Source organism: Alexandromys fortis, unplaced genomic scaffold, assembly GCF_014885135.2.
Source record: "Alexandromys fortis isolate MF-2015 unplaced genomic scaffold, M_Fortis_MF-2015_v1.1 scaffold_81, whole genome shotgun sequence".
NCBI lineage: Eukaryota > Metazoa > Chordata > Mammalia > Rodentia > Cricetidae > Alexandromys > Alexandromys fortis.
The window spans coordinates 4,368,711-4,382,656 of NW_026067960.1; positions in this window are offsets into that span (position 1 = coordinate 4,368,711).

Genomic DNA, 13,946 nt, shown 5'->3' on the forward strand with positions numbered 1-13,946 from the left:
GAAAGATCATCTCTTGCATGATTTGAGATTCTGTCTCATCTTATCCTATCCTACCAGACTGGCATCACCAACCATCACATGCACATGAACATAAACATAGACATGAGTGCACACACATGCACACACACATGAACACACATACACTCATGCACACACATGTATACACACATACACTCATGTAGACCCCCATGCATGCACGTACATGCACACTTGCACACACACACACACACACACACACATACACCTGCAGTCACACGAAGCAGGTTGGCTCCAGGATATGCACTGAAGAAAAGTCAGAGGTCCTGAAGATGAGGATAGGCGTGGTCCTTAGACATGATGCCCTCGGGAAAGAAAGGGTCAGTGGAAAATGAGACGGGGAATGCCCAACTCCTGGTCCGGAGGGACGGCTTCAGATCCATCCTCTGATGAATGGCAGAGACTCTGCACCAGACTCCAGGTTTCACAGACCAATTAGATTCCCCTGGTGGAACCTGCTGAAGCCTCTTAGCCTGGTTCTCTATCCCTTCACTTAGCATGTGACTGTGAACTTCAGGTGTCCAGTCTGCTAAGTGGACATCATATTAATAACGCCTCCTCTGGGCTATGGAGAGTTGAGAACAGCTGATTTCTAAACATCTAGTGAGGATCTCCTATAAGATGCTTGCAAAGCTTAGGAATAAGATGTGCCGGCATGGGTGGTGCATGCCTGTGTATGTCTGCTGCATTTCTGGAGACATGCACGCTCACCTATGAGGAGGCCGGAGCTTTCTGCCATATGTCTTCCTTGATCTCTCTCTACCTTATTTCTTGAGACAGTCTCTCACTGATTCTGGACTCACCAGTAGGCTTTAGCACAGGTGTAGGGACCCTCTTGTCTCTGTCCCCAGGTGCTGGGATTAAAGGCGTGCACTGCCATACCCCGCTTTTCATACGAGTACTGGAGATCTGGACTTGGGTTGTCATATTCCTGCAGCAAACATGCCAACTGAGCCATCCCTCAGCCCCTAAGATGCACCTGCAAATGCAGTTGTTGACCCTACCTGGCACTGACACCGTGGGACATAGAGCTAGGTAAGGGGCACCATGTGGCAACCCTGCCCCTACCTGCTTTTATGCCAGTTCAGTTGGCAAGGTGTTTTATTATTAATGATTATGGAAAACAAAAGAAGAATGCTATCCTGTTGCCAGGTATATCTGTAAACACAGGTGTGCCACCACAATGTCCCTTCCACACTATCTGTGCTTCTGTGACACAGTAGGAGCATAAGCTGTGACAAGCCACAGGACCTGGCATCTTCACCATTCCTCTTTTACAGAAAACTTCCTGGTCCCCTCATAAAACCAATGTTGAAGTCTTCTCTGTCCCTTTCCCATTGTGTGTGTTGGGGGGGGGAGAGAATGTGCTGGAGGGGAGTGTCTGGTTGTCATGGAGATTGGCACCCCCAAAGAGAGGCCAGATCTGCATTGGAATAAGGGGAAGGTACCCTTAGAGCCAGACCCTACTTGTGGAAGGAAACTGTCTATGAAATTTCTGCTTCTAGAAAGAAACAACGAACAAGAGTTTCTGCCAATGTCACTCAAGGGGCCAGGAATCCATCTTGAACTGCCAGCTGAACGTGACATTGTCATCTGTATGATTCTGACTTTAGAGTCATGATGGAGACACTAGTTAAAAAGGAATAGAATCTTCCTCTTCAGTTACAGAAAGGCCACCAAGGCCAGGTGTGTGACAGGGGAGTCTCTGCCTGGAAGCCCTGAGAGGCCACTGTGTGACACTTGGGTCGCATAGACCTCAAGATGTTGGGGATGCCAGAGTTGTGAGGTATCTGCCAAGGAGAGCTGAAGGCAGCGTAGGGAACCAGCCCAAGAGAAAGAAGTGTGGGGGTAGGGCTACCTATGCCCTTTGACATCAGACATGGAGATACAGGCTATGGAGATTACCCTGTTGCTTTTTTAAGTCTTGATTTGATCCAGTATTTCCTCACTTTGCCTCCTACGAATATTCTGTGCCATTGTGTATTGGAAATGTGTAATCGATTTTGTGAGTTTGCAGGGGATCACAGTTAGAAGCCTGTGTTGAGACTTAGAAAAGACATTGAACAAATTTTGAATAGTGTTGAGACTGAGAAACTATGGGGACTTTTGAAGTTGCACTAAAGTTATTTTTCATTATGTGGCCTTGAGTCTAAGGGGACCAGGGCATGGAATGTGGTGGTTTGTTGTTCAAGATGTGAACCTTCCGCTCTCAGCTTCCATCCCCAAATACCAAGTCTGCTGTCCCCAGTATTATGTGGACCCTAACCCTCTGGAATCTTAGCCCCAGATAAACTCCTTCTTTTTTTAAGCTGCTTTGGTCATGGTGTTTTATCACAGCAATAAAAAAAAAGAAGCCGTTATATTCACAGCTAAATTAAACCCTGTCTCAAAATCAAAAGTGAATGGGGAGCTGAGGATATAAGTCAGTAGCTGAATGCTTGCCTCGCATAGGCAAGCCTTTAAGTTTAATCTTCAGTGCTGGAAAAAAAAACTTGTATGAGATACTGTTTAGTCAGCGAAGGCAGAGAAAGAAGTCTCTGGTTACAAAGAGAAAAGTGTTAGAACCACAACTGCCGTTTCTCAGGATAGACCACAACCGCTTTAAATGTGAGTGGTTTAATTACATCAACCAAAACCAAATTGCCAAAATGGACAAGAAATGGGAGCCAATTGCACAATAAATTGCATATTAGAAGTATATTTTAAATATAAAAACATGCTTCCTTAATTTTAAAAAAATGGCTCCATATTAATTTTAGGCAAACTCAACTTCATGAGAAGGAAAATTATCACCATAAAATGTTAAAAGAGATCAGCTTTCCAAGAAGTGCTGCAGTCCTGAGTGTGCAGACAGCAGTCCTGAATGTGTAAGCAGCAGTTCTGAGTGTGCAAGCAGCAGTCCTGAATGTGTAAGCAGCAGTTCTGAGTGTGCAAGCAGCAGTCCTGAGTGTGCGAGCAGCAATCCTGAGTGTGCAGGCAGCAGTCCTGAGTGTGTAGACAGCAGTCTGAGTGTGCACACAGCAGTCTGAGTGTGCAAGCCACAGTCTGAGTGTGCAAGCAGCAGTTCTGAGTGTGCATGCAGCAGTCCCGAGTGTGCATGCAGCAGTCCCGAGTGTGCATGCAGCAGTCTGAGTGTGCACACAGCAGAGCATGGAGACACATGGCAAAGGCAGACGGCACTGGAAGGGGGATGAAGAACACTATGACAGTCGGGGGCTTCCACACCCTCTGTCACTAACTGATAAATCAAGCAGACAGGAAATCAATAGGATGGGGCTGACTGGGACAGTGCGGTCGTCAGCAGACATTTGCAGAATTCATCATCTTCATCACTGGCAGCAGTGGAGGCAACGGCAGCCACAGCACACACCCCAGGCTCATATGAAACACACGGCACGACAGACCGTGTTCTTGCCCATAAAGCACATCGCAAAAAAGCTGGAAAGAGGGCTCAAGGAGACAGCTTAATCTGTGACTTGTTTGCTGTACACACACAAGAGCCTGAGTTTTATCCCCCAATAACCACGGAAAAAGCAGGCACAGCAGGACTTGAAATCCCAGTGCTGAGGAGACTCTATAGCCAGCCTGGCCAGTCAGACAAGTTCAATCAGAAACCCTGTCTCAAAAAATAACGTGGAGAGCAACAGAGGCAGACACTCAATATTGACCTCTACACACACCACACACATGAGCTAACAAAAACCAGAAACCGCACAAAATATTACTGATATGATAAACTGGAAATCATTAACAAAAGGATAATTAAAAGAGTTTGCAAAAAGCAGTTTGAAATAATAATAAAGGCATCAAGTGCTTATATTACTTTAGCGTAAATATATTAACTGGAAATACCTTGCCCGTGAATATGTACCATATCTTATTAACATTGGTTTTGGTTGTAAGCCTAGCCTTTAATGGCTGAGCCATGTCTCCAGCCCTCTTACTAATGCTTTTGAAATCTATTCTGCTCATAAAGACTTTAAATAAAATAACAAAGAAATATAAAGATAAACAAAGAGATATTTTAAGTGTTTTGAAGGAAGTGAGACCAGAACAAACTCGTAAGGTAATAGCAAAGGAGAAGTCCAGAGAAAACCTCCTAGAACCACGTGCACACTGGGAAAGAAGGACCTTAGATGAATAACTCAGGCTTGGCACTACAGAAAATTCCAAAAAAATTAAGCAATTTAAGTCTGGTGCAAGCAGAGGAAATGGAAAAACAAAAACAAGGACAAAAATCAATGGCAATAAACACAGCAGAGCAGGGGCTTGAAAGATGGCTCAAGATGGTTCCGGGCCCCGACTGCTCTTGCAGAGGACATAGGTGCAGGTCCCAGGACCCACATGGTGGCTCAAAACTATTGATAACTCCAGTTCCAGGGCATCTGACCTCCATGGGCATTGGGAATACATGTAGTGCACACACACACACACACACACACACACACATACTTTCATGTAAAAATACACACATAAAGTAGAGCTGCACATAAAACACATGAAATTGAAAGGTGATTCTTAAAGACGATTATTTTAAGTTAATAAACTTGGCGTCAGACTAAAATCTATGAGGACACAAAACACCCAAACCAAAATGAAATAAATGGTCATCGCCACTAACTCGGTACATACTAAAAGGCATGACACAAACAGTTCCATTTCAAGGCCTGGGGTTTTGATTAAGTAAATAAGGTTAAAAATTCATCAAGGGCTGGAGAGATGGCTCAGTGGTTAAGAGCACTGGCTGCTCTTCCAAAGGTCCTGAGTTCAATTCCCAGCAACCATATGGTGGCTCACAACCATCTGTAATGAGATTTGGCGCCCTCTTCTGGCATGCGGGCATACATGGAGGCAGAATGTTGTATACATAATAAATAAATCTTTAAAAAAAATTCATCAAAAGGTCCCAGCTACCAAAATTGACACAAATAGAAACAGATAGCCTAAGTAGCCCTGTGTCTGCACAATTAGTTAAGCCAATAGTCAATAGCTTTAAAAAATAAGTCACCAGGTACAGACTGTTTCACTGGTGAGTCCCTTCAAATATTTAAAGGAAGAAATAAGAAGAGGCCTACACTCATTCAGAAAACAGAATCAGGGCCAGCAAGACGGATCGGTGGGAAAAGACACAAGCTGCCGAGTATGACCACCTGACTTTGAGCCCCAGCACCTCAGGACCAGCTGGAAGGAGAAACAGACTTCTGCAAGCTGTCCTCTGACCTCTGCTTGTACACCATGGCACATGACCCAAATAGACAGACAAAAATGTTATAAGATTTTAAAGGAAAGTAGAATCAGGGAGATCATTGTCTGGTTTACTCTACGCGTTCAGGGTCAACCCAACACCAAGTCAGAAAAAGATCTTACAAGAAGGAAGATTTGCAGATGAATGGCTCTCATAAAGACAGGTGAAAGTCTTCAGTGATCGCAGGGGACATGGCTGTCTGTGTACAAAATGTGTAGAGTTAGACAAGAACACTAACAGATGGAATCTTAAAGAGCATGCACGATCGACTGAGCTTCACTCCATGAGAGCAAGGCTGGTTAAATGTTCAAAACTACATTGATGTAATTTACCCCTGCTAGAAGCCAAAAGTGAATGATGATGCAATCGTAAGATTAACTCGGAAAGCATTTGACAAATGAAACCCACACTCGTGATACAACCTCACAGCACACCAGGGACAGAGGACATTTCTTCTCCTTGTGAAGAGCCACATTGTATACTCGGTTCATATGAATAAACACATTCTCCTATCAGGACCGGGTACTGTCATAAGGACAGTCCATTGCCAATCTTATGTGTCATCGTACCAGACATCTCAGCTTGTGCCATAGGGAATGACATAGGACCGGACGGCAAAAAATAAAGAATAATTGCATCATCTTGCATGGAGATGGCACAATTGCCTGTGTAGAAATATCCAGATAGTGCCCCCAAACTTAATAGGATTGTTTGGTAGATATGTCATGTCTTCATGATACAAGCAATTATGTGAAAGTTAACTGCTTTCTTTAGGAACAGCAAAGAAGGGTGTAACTGAAACTTCTGGGGGGAAATACCATTTATAACAGAACCAAGTACTCTTTGAAAAAGTTGAACTCTGGCGTGGAGGTGGTGAGGGTGGATGCTGGAGGCTGAAGGCTGGGGACTGTTAGAGTTAAAATCTGATGGCTCATTTCCTTGGGTGCTTTGAGCCAGCTTCTGTCCAGCGACAAATAAACAGAAAACACCAGAGCTTATCATCTCTTGCTAGTCTAGCTATCCCGCCCAAACTGCTGAGCTTCCCTCCCACCCAAGCTGCACTGAGCTTCCCTCCCTAGCAAAAGTCAATAGCATAAAGCAGTAGCCTACAGAATGAGAAAATATTTTCACCAACCCCACATCTAGCATAGGGTTAATTTTCAAAAAGAACTCAAGAAACTAGACATCAAAAGAGAAAACAAATAATCCAATGTAAAAATGGCATCATGGGTGCTTTACATCCAATCTCTGTGCTCTGCTTAAATATGCCTAAAACGAACTACTTGGGGTCAGACTCCCCCAAGTTTGAGCCAACACAGGCTTCTTAGTCCTGTTGAACCAGTTTGCCCTCTTGCTTTCCTGGGATTATTACTCTGCTGGCTGTGGTGGTCATGGAGACCCACACACCAGAGGTTCACTACCTGGTCAGCTGCTGACACAGTATACTCAAGAATGAGTGGGAGATTCCACCTCAAAGACAAGATGTACAGTAATATAGTCACTCAGTGTCAACCTCTGGCCTCCATACCCACATGTACACATGCACACCTGTACACACACACAAACATGTACACGCATACACACACACTCTTCAAGAATAACTCGTTTAGGGAAGTCGGGTGCCTGGGGCAGCTGGGAAGGGAGCCTACCTGGACTAGAAATTGAAAAGACCTTGACCTCTGTAACCATGGAGATGTGTGGAATCTGCAGCAGGAGGCAAGCAGAGCTGCACCAAGACCTGTGTTCCATGAAGCTCCTCATGCCAAAGTGTTTGCCAACGAACTGAAGAGAACAATGGGGGACGGGGAGGGTAGGGAATGACGGCGAGCTCCAGGCTTCACCGTGCTACAGTAGGAGATGGTGCAGGCAGTCACGGGTTAAATTAGGAGACATCAGCATGAACTTATGTTTGGCTTAGTGTAGACATGGACAGGGGCATGCAGAGGTATTTAGATGTAAGCATTATGGGAGGGTTGCATCTCCTTTCTATCAGCTGAGAATACATAAATGGAATAACGCAGTGACAGAAAGCCCTCCTAGCTTCCAGATATGCTTTATTTTCTTTCCTTTCCTTTCCTTTCTTTTATTTTCTTTCCCTCCTTCCTCCCTTTGTTCTTCCAGTACTAATGGCAGAGCCTAGTGCCTCGCACATGCTAGGTAAGTATTCCACCACCAAGCTCTATTCCAAGCCCTCTTTTTACTTTTTTAATTTGAGACAGAGTTTCATCAAGTTGCCCAGGCTGGCCTTGAACTCACTATATACCCAGGCAAGCCTTGAACTTACCAACCCTGCCTCAGCCTCCTGGGTAGCTAAGACGGCAGACCTGCTCCTCCAGTCCTGGAACATACTATAATTCCAGTGTGTGAAGACAGGGGTGGGAGGAGAGGGTAAATATGAATCTACCTTGAAGGGCTTTCTATTGCCAAAGCTGAAATAATTTGAGAAATAAAATAAAGTCGTTAGGGATGAAGTGTTGATGTCCCCCCTTCCAACATGGCTACAAAACAAGACCTGAAAAAGGAATGACATCAACAGACACGCTAACATACATGGTAGGAAGCTCAGGGGTCTCAACCCTAGACAAAGAACTACAGGCAGCTAAGGAACACTGAGAGTGGGAAATCTCAGGGAAGGGCACACCTGTTGACGGAGATTTTTGTCCTGCCCAGTCCCACAGCTGTTCAATCCCAAAGAAACACATAGAGGTCTGCATTAATTATAAACTGGTTGGCCTATTAGCTCAGGCTTTATTAATTAATTTATTAACTAATTCTTACATCTTACATTAACCTATAATTCTTGTCTGTGTGAGTCAGGCTTGGTACCTTTTATCAGTGAGGTGTTCTCCTCTTGCTTCCTCTGCGTCTGGGTGTTGACTGCAGACTGACTCTTTCCTCTTCCCAGAATTCTCCTGTTCTGGTCACCCAACCTATACTTCCTGCCTGGCTATTGGCCAATCAGCATTTTATTAAACAAGTACAAGAGACAAATCTTTATAGAGTACAAGAGCATTGTCCCATAACACACACTGATTGATTATCCAATACCAAATGGTGGCCAGCCCTGAAAACTTGAAAACTTACATACAGTTAACATTATACAGATTGAGTAGGTTTATTTAGGAGTGTGTGTGTGTGTGTGTGTGTGTGTGTGTGTGTGTGTGCTACTAAGGAGGAGGAGGCCACAAACTTGAAAAGAGTGAGGGTTTGGGTGCATGGAAAAAGTTGGGGAAGGGGAAAATGATGTAATTATGTTATAATCTCGATTTTTTTAATTAAAAGAAGATGGTTATATGGTTCCCCCTTTCTCAATCCTACCCTTCCCACACTCACCCTCTCCTCCTCCCAAATTTATGGCCTCCTCTTCTTTAACCATTACTGTTATACATAATAAAATTAATAAACACATACAAAATAAGCGAGTGAGGGACTGAGCCATGATTCTCACTTCAGAAGGTGCCCCCACACTCTGGGGACCCAGCCGGTGGTTCTTATAGAGATCATGTGATGTGACAGGACGGGAGTCAGGCTTGTCCTGAGCTAGAAGCTTCCAGATGTGTGGGAGAGTCAAGGCTCTGCTTTAAAGGAGGACCTGAAAGATGGCACTCCCTAGGTGTGGCAATTTCTAGCCACTGCCCCAGCTCTGGTCTTCTTGAGCCTGACCCCCAGGAACAAGCTGTGTCCTTGCCTTTCCCAGTCCCCCTCTCAGTGTTTTCTAAAAGCTCCCCAGTATCCTTCTAAAGACCCCTACCTGTCTCCGAGCTGCTGGACCCCCATACTATGCCCCCCAATCTACACAGTCTCCACTTATTCTTAAGGATATTGGGGCAAGATCTTAACGTGATCTCCTTGGCTACGTTTGAGTGGGGCTGGGCACCTTTCCCAGCTCTCAGCTGCAGCCTTGGCCACTGGAAACGCTTTGTCCATGTGGTGAGCAAGCCTCACTCTCCGCCTGAGGGGAGCATGAGATGCAATTCTGACCGGGAATGTGTGAGGCCCGTTCTGATGGAGGCTTCTGGAAAATCCCCTCCCCTGCACCCCCATTCCTCCTGTAGGAATTCTTTTCTCTTCATCCCATTCTCTGTGGCACCTAGAGCTTCGGTCGCCACACACAGCGCGTGTCTGAGGCTCGTTTATCAATCTTCTGCTGTGTCAACTGAAACACAAATGTGTCTTAGCTGTCACATCCTACTGTTGGCTCCAGACTCTCAATGGCCCTGGACCCTGTGGGCACCTGACAGATTCATAGTGATGAGTAAATCACTTGATGGGGCTTCTGGCCTGGGGTGGAGGAAAAATGAGTAAAGCAAACGGACGAGGAAGAGTCCTAGCTCGCTTGGAAATGTGTAAGGCACCTAAGGCTGGACGATGTGCTAAGGGACCGGACTCATGCAGGGCAGGAACCTGGAGGCAGGAGCTGATGCAGAGCCCATGGAGGGGGCTGCTTACTGGCTTGCTCCCCATGGCTTGCTCAGTCTGATTTCTTATAGGACCCAGGACTGTCTGCCAAGGGTGGCACCACCCACACTGGACTGAGCCCTCCCACATCAATCACTAATCAAGAAAATGTCCTTCAGGCTTGCCTACAGTCGGATCTTAAGGAGACAGTTTCTCAATTGAGGTTCCCTCCTCCCTGATGACTCTAGCCTGTGCCAAGTTGACACAAAACCAGGTAGCATAGTCAATGGGGCGAGAGCAGACAGAAGCAGTCTGAGAAGATGCCGCTAGGAGGGCCTTATGGGCCTGGGGACAGGAGCTAGGGCTCTGTATTGGGACATTAGCCCAGGAAGCTGGGGACTGTGGCTCTGAGTGTAAACGACGCCATCTCGTGCATGGGATCTGCAGGAGGTGTCTGCACCTGTTTGGTCTCGGGCCACTTAAAATCCCCAGATCAGAGACTCCCGGGTCAAAAGCTTCATGACAAAGTGGCCAGCTGAACTGATGTCTCTTCCACCTTGATGCCTGCCAATAGCTCATTAGAGCCCTCCAGTGTGTTTCCAGATAGCTTTCTGTGTCTCAGCGTAGCCTGAGGGACCAACATGTGCATGGCTGGACAGTGATCTGGACCTTCCCATTTGGAAATTCCAGCAATGAAGGCCAGCTCCTCACTTCTTCAACAAATGTCTGTTGTGTGCTGTGTGCTAAGCCTTGGAAATAGAGAGGAGGGCAGATGTCCCCAGCAGGGGAAGGATACATAAACAAAGCATGTATACACACAGACACACACACGCGCTCACATATACACACTCACATATACACACACAAGCACACTCACACTCATGTGCACATACACACTGTCACATGCACACACACTCTCATATGTGTGTGCACTCACGTGTGCATACACACTTGTGCACACACACACACACACACTAGAAGCTTCTGGCTTTGTGTACCAGAGCCTCTGAGGCTGACAGTGCTGTGACCCCAAGATTCTGAAGTTTGTCTTTTCTTTCTTTGGGTTTCTGTAGAATGCTGCAGCCATCCCTGTGCAACTCAGAGCATACACAGCAGGACCAGGGTCCCTGCATCTTCCTCAGATGAAGCCGTGGTGATGTGAAAGCCTAGAACTGAACTACCTTTTGGAGTCTGGAGAGCTGGAGTTTCCTTTGGCCCTGACAATGAGTAGGTTAAAAGAATTAAAGGGAAACAGAGTGTTCGTGATCAAATAGACCCCAGAGAGCCAAAAGCGAATTATCTAAAAGAGCTGTGTGGAAACTCAGAACTGAAATATTAGAACGGCTGAAGCTGAGACACCGAGAGTACTTAGCATCATGTTGAACATGGCCAAGGAGCTGGAAATTTGAAAGTCTTCAAGCTTAGACAACCTGAAGGACAAAGAGAAGGGGCTGAAGAAACAGGGAGGATGTCACCCCTGGCTCTGAACAGCTGTGCTCCTTAAAGTAGGAAAGGATGTTTGAGGGGCCCTCATCCTCAAGAACCCAGGTCCCCCCACGCACACACACTGCATTATCTCCTCCCTCCATTTCTTCTTTTCTGTCTTCTGACTTTTCTTTCACTCTGAGTATGTCTGCAAACAGAGCTATTCGGCACCACAATTATAAAAACAAATAAATATCATTTGCTTTTTTTAAAACCACAGTTTTCTGTCCTGAAGCTTTCCCAGTGGCTGTGCAGTGGGAGCCAGCCCTTCCCTTCAGGGCTTCCTGGGGGCAGCCACAGGTGGACATCCTTCCTAGCTGTCTGGTTGCTCTTCTCCTTTCCCCTCCCCACTGGTCCACCCCACATCCAAACTCTGAAAGATCTTTTGGCTCGGGGCTTTGAAGCTGGCTTCTTGGTGGGCTTGCATGAGAAAGGGAAGTCATCTTTCAGATGGATTTTGTCCCTTTGGGGACTTCTATTTCCAACCTCTGAATTTCTATGCCACAAACCACAGTATCACTCCCTCCATTGTCTGAGCTGAGTCACCTTCATTCAGACCCTTGATGCAACAATGTGGGAGATTCTTCAATGCTGAACTCTCCTTGGGAGACCCCAGATGGGATGCCACTGCTATGCATCTCTGAAATACCACCTGAGACCCTCAGATCATTCTGTGCATTGATGTCTTGGGGATGAATCTCAGCGACGTTCTTGAGTTTTGCCACTTGCACCAAGCAGTGAGTTAAGCGATGTAGGACTTGCTAGGCACCTGTCCTTGAGAGTAACTAGGAGAGGGAATTAGACCACACAGAAGGGGCTGCAGACACAGCTCAGTCGCTGGAGTGTTTACTACAAGGGTACAAAGGGCTTGAGTTCAAACCCCTGCACCCACAAAAGAAGTCGGGAGCAGTAGTGCACACCTGTAACCATAGAGACAGGCAGATGCCAGACACTTGCTGGAGACCCAGGCTGGCCAAATTATCGAAGCCAGGTTCAGTGAGATACCCTAACTCAAAAAATAACTGGGGGTGGGGGCTGGACCAGTGGTTAAACGCACTTAGTGATCTTGCAGAGAACCTGGATCAGTTCCCAGCACCTACTTTAGGTGGTTCAAAACCACCTGCAACTCCAGTTCCAGGGAATTCTACAACTATTCTGACCTCTACAGGCTTCTGCATATATGTGATACACACATACACACACACACACACACGCATGCACTCACGCACACACACATGCTTGCATGCATCCAGGCAGGCCATTGTAGAGACCGGAAAATGCCATAAAGAATCAGTGCTTTGGGGGTGGAGAGGTGGGTGAAAGTACTTGTTATGCAAGCTTAAGAACTTGAGTTCAAACCCCTGGCATCCACATAAAAGCCACACTGGGTGCATGCCTGTTACTCCAGGTTCAATGAGAGACCCTTTCTCAAGGGGATAAGGTGGAGAGTGTTGGAGTTGGACACTTGGCATCTGCCTCTTGCCTCCTCCACATGTCCAGGGAGGCGAGGGCAGCATATATGCACACACACATTACACACAAAATGATAATAATTAAAAATTATAAATAATCAGGACTGTGGAACCCTGTCACTTCCCTTTGGCATTCTTGGAGAGACAACTCATTGGAATGCACCATTAACACCAAGAGCAAGAGTCACATCTCCAAAAAACCTCCTGTTCAAAGCTCAATCTAGTCTACATCAGCATCACTGAGAGTTCCAGGAGTCCCCTGTTCTCAGCACCAACTCACCCTGTGCTTCCCAGGTGCCCATGTCTGAAAGGTACCAGGCTCACTTGAGGTCACCTCTGAGCAGCACTCAGGTACATCTGTCATGGTTGTACCAATTTATGCCAATTTCTGCCTCCAGCCCCACTCCCTTCTGCAGTGACAATGGAACAAACATTTTAGTGTGGAAGTCAAGTCCTGAGATGCAAGTAGAGAAGAGACTTTTGATGTTCGGATCCCAGATCCTCCATTCTGCATCTGGACTTGCCTCAACTTCACTGGGTCATTAATCCCTTCCTTTATTCCAAAAGAAAGATGGTGAGAAAGAATGAAGGTGCTTAGGAGGAAAAAGGATGGAGGGGGAGGAAGGAAGGGAGGGAGAAAGAGAGGGAAGAAGGAAGGGAGGGAGAGAGGGAGAGAGGGAGGAAGACAGGGAGAGAGAGGGAAGGAGGGGGAGAGGGAGGGAGAATGGAAGAGAGGAAGAGAGGGAGAGAGGGAGACCACCAGGGAGACGGTTCACTGAAAGCAAAAAGCAAGGTTTATTGTGTGCACAATACAAGCCAGCAGGAACCTCATCAGCACAGCAGAGAGAGGAGGTACCCGCCCTTCTAGATGGCACTATTTAAAGGAAAAACAAAAAACAAACAAACAAAAAAACAGAAAAGTTAACATTTGCAGGGTGTGTGCTGGCATACCATAGTCGGAACTTAGGATTTTCCTTTGGATGGTCTGTTCCTGGGTGGTGCCTGGGTAGTCTCAGTTTGTGGTCTTTATCAGAACCAGGTATTGCCTCAGGGTAAACTACTGAGACTCGGGTCTCTATGGAGCTTGTCAAGGCTGGGTCCTACTGTTCCTTCCCATTCCCTGTGACTGAGAACAGTCTCCACCAGCGTTGGCCCAGCAAAGGCCTCGCCTGGGGGTCCGTGAACCCCTGCCTGGAATGTAAGAAACCCTAGACTTTTGGCTAGAAGCCAAGGATAAAAGTTCCTCTCTGAATACAAGAAGCCGGTACGGTACAGGGTGCCAGAATCTAACCACACCAGGCTTGCCACCT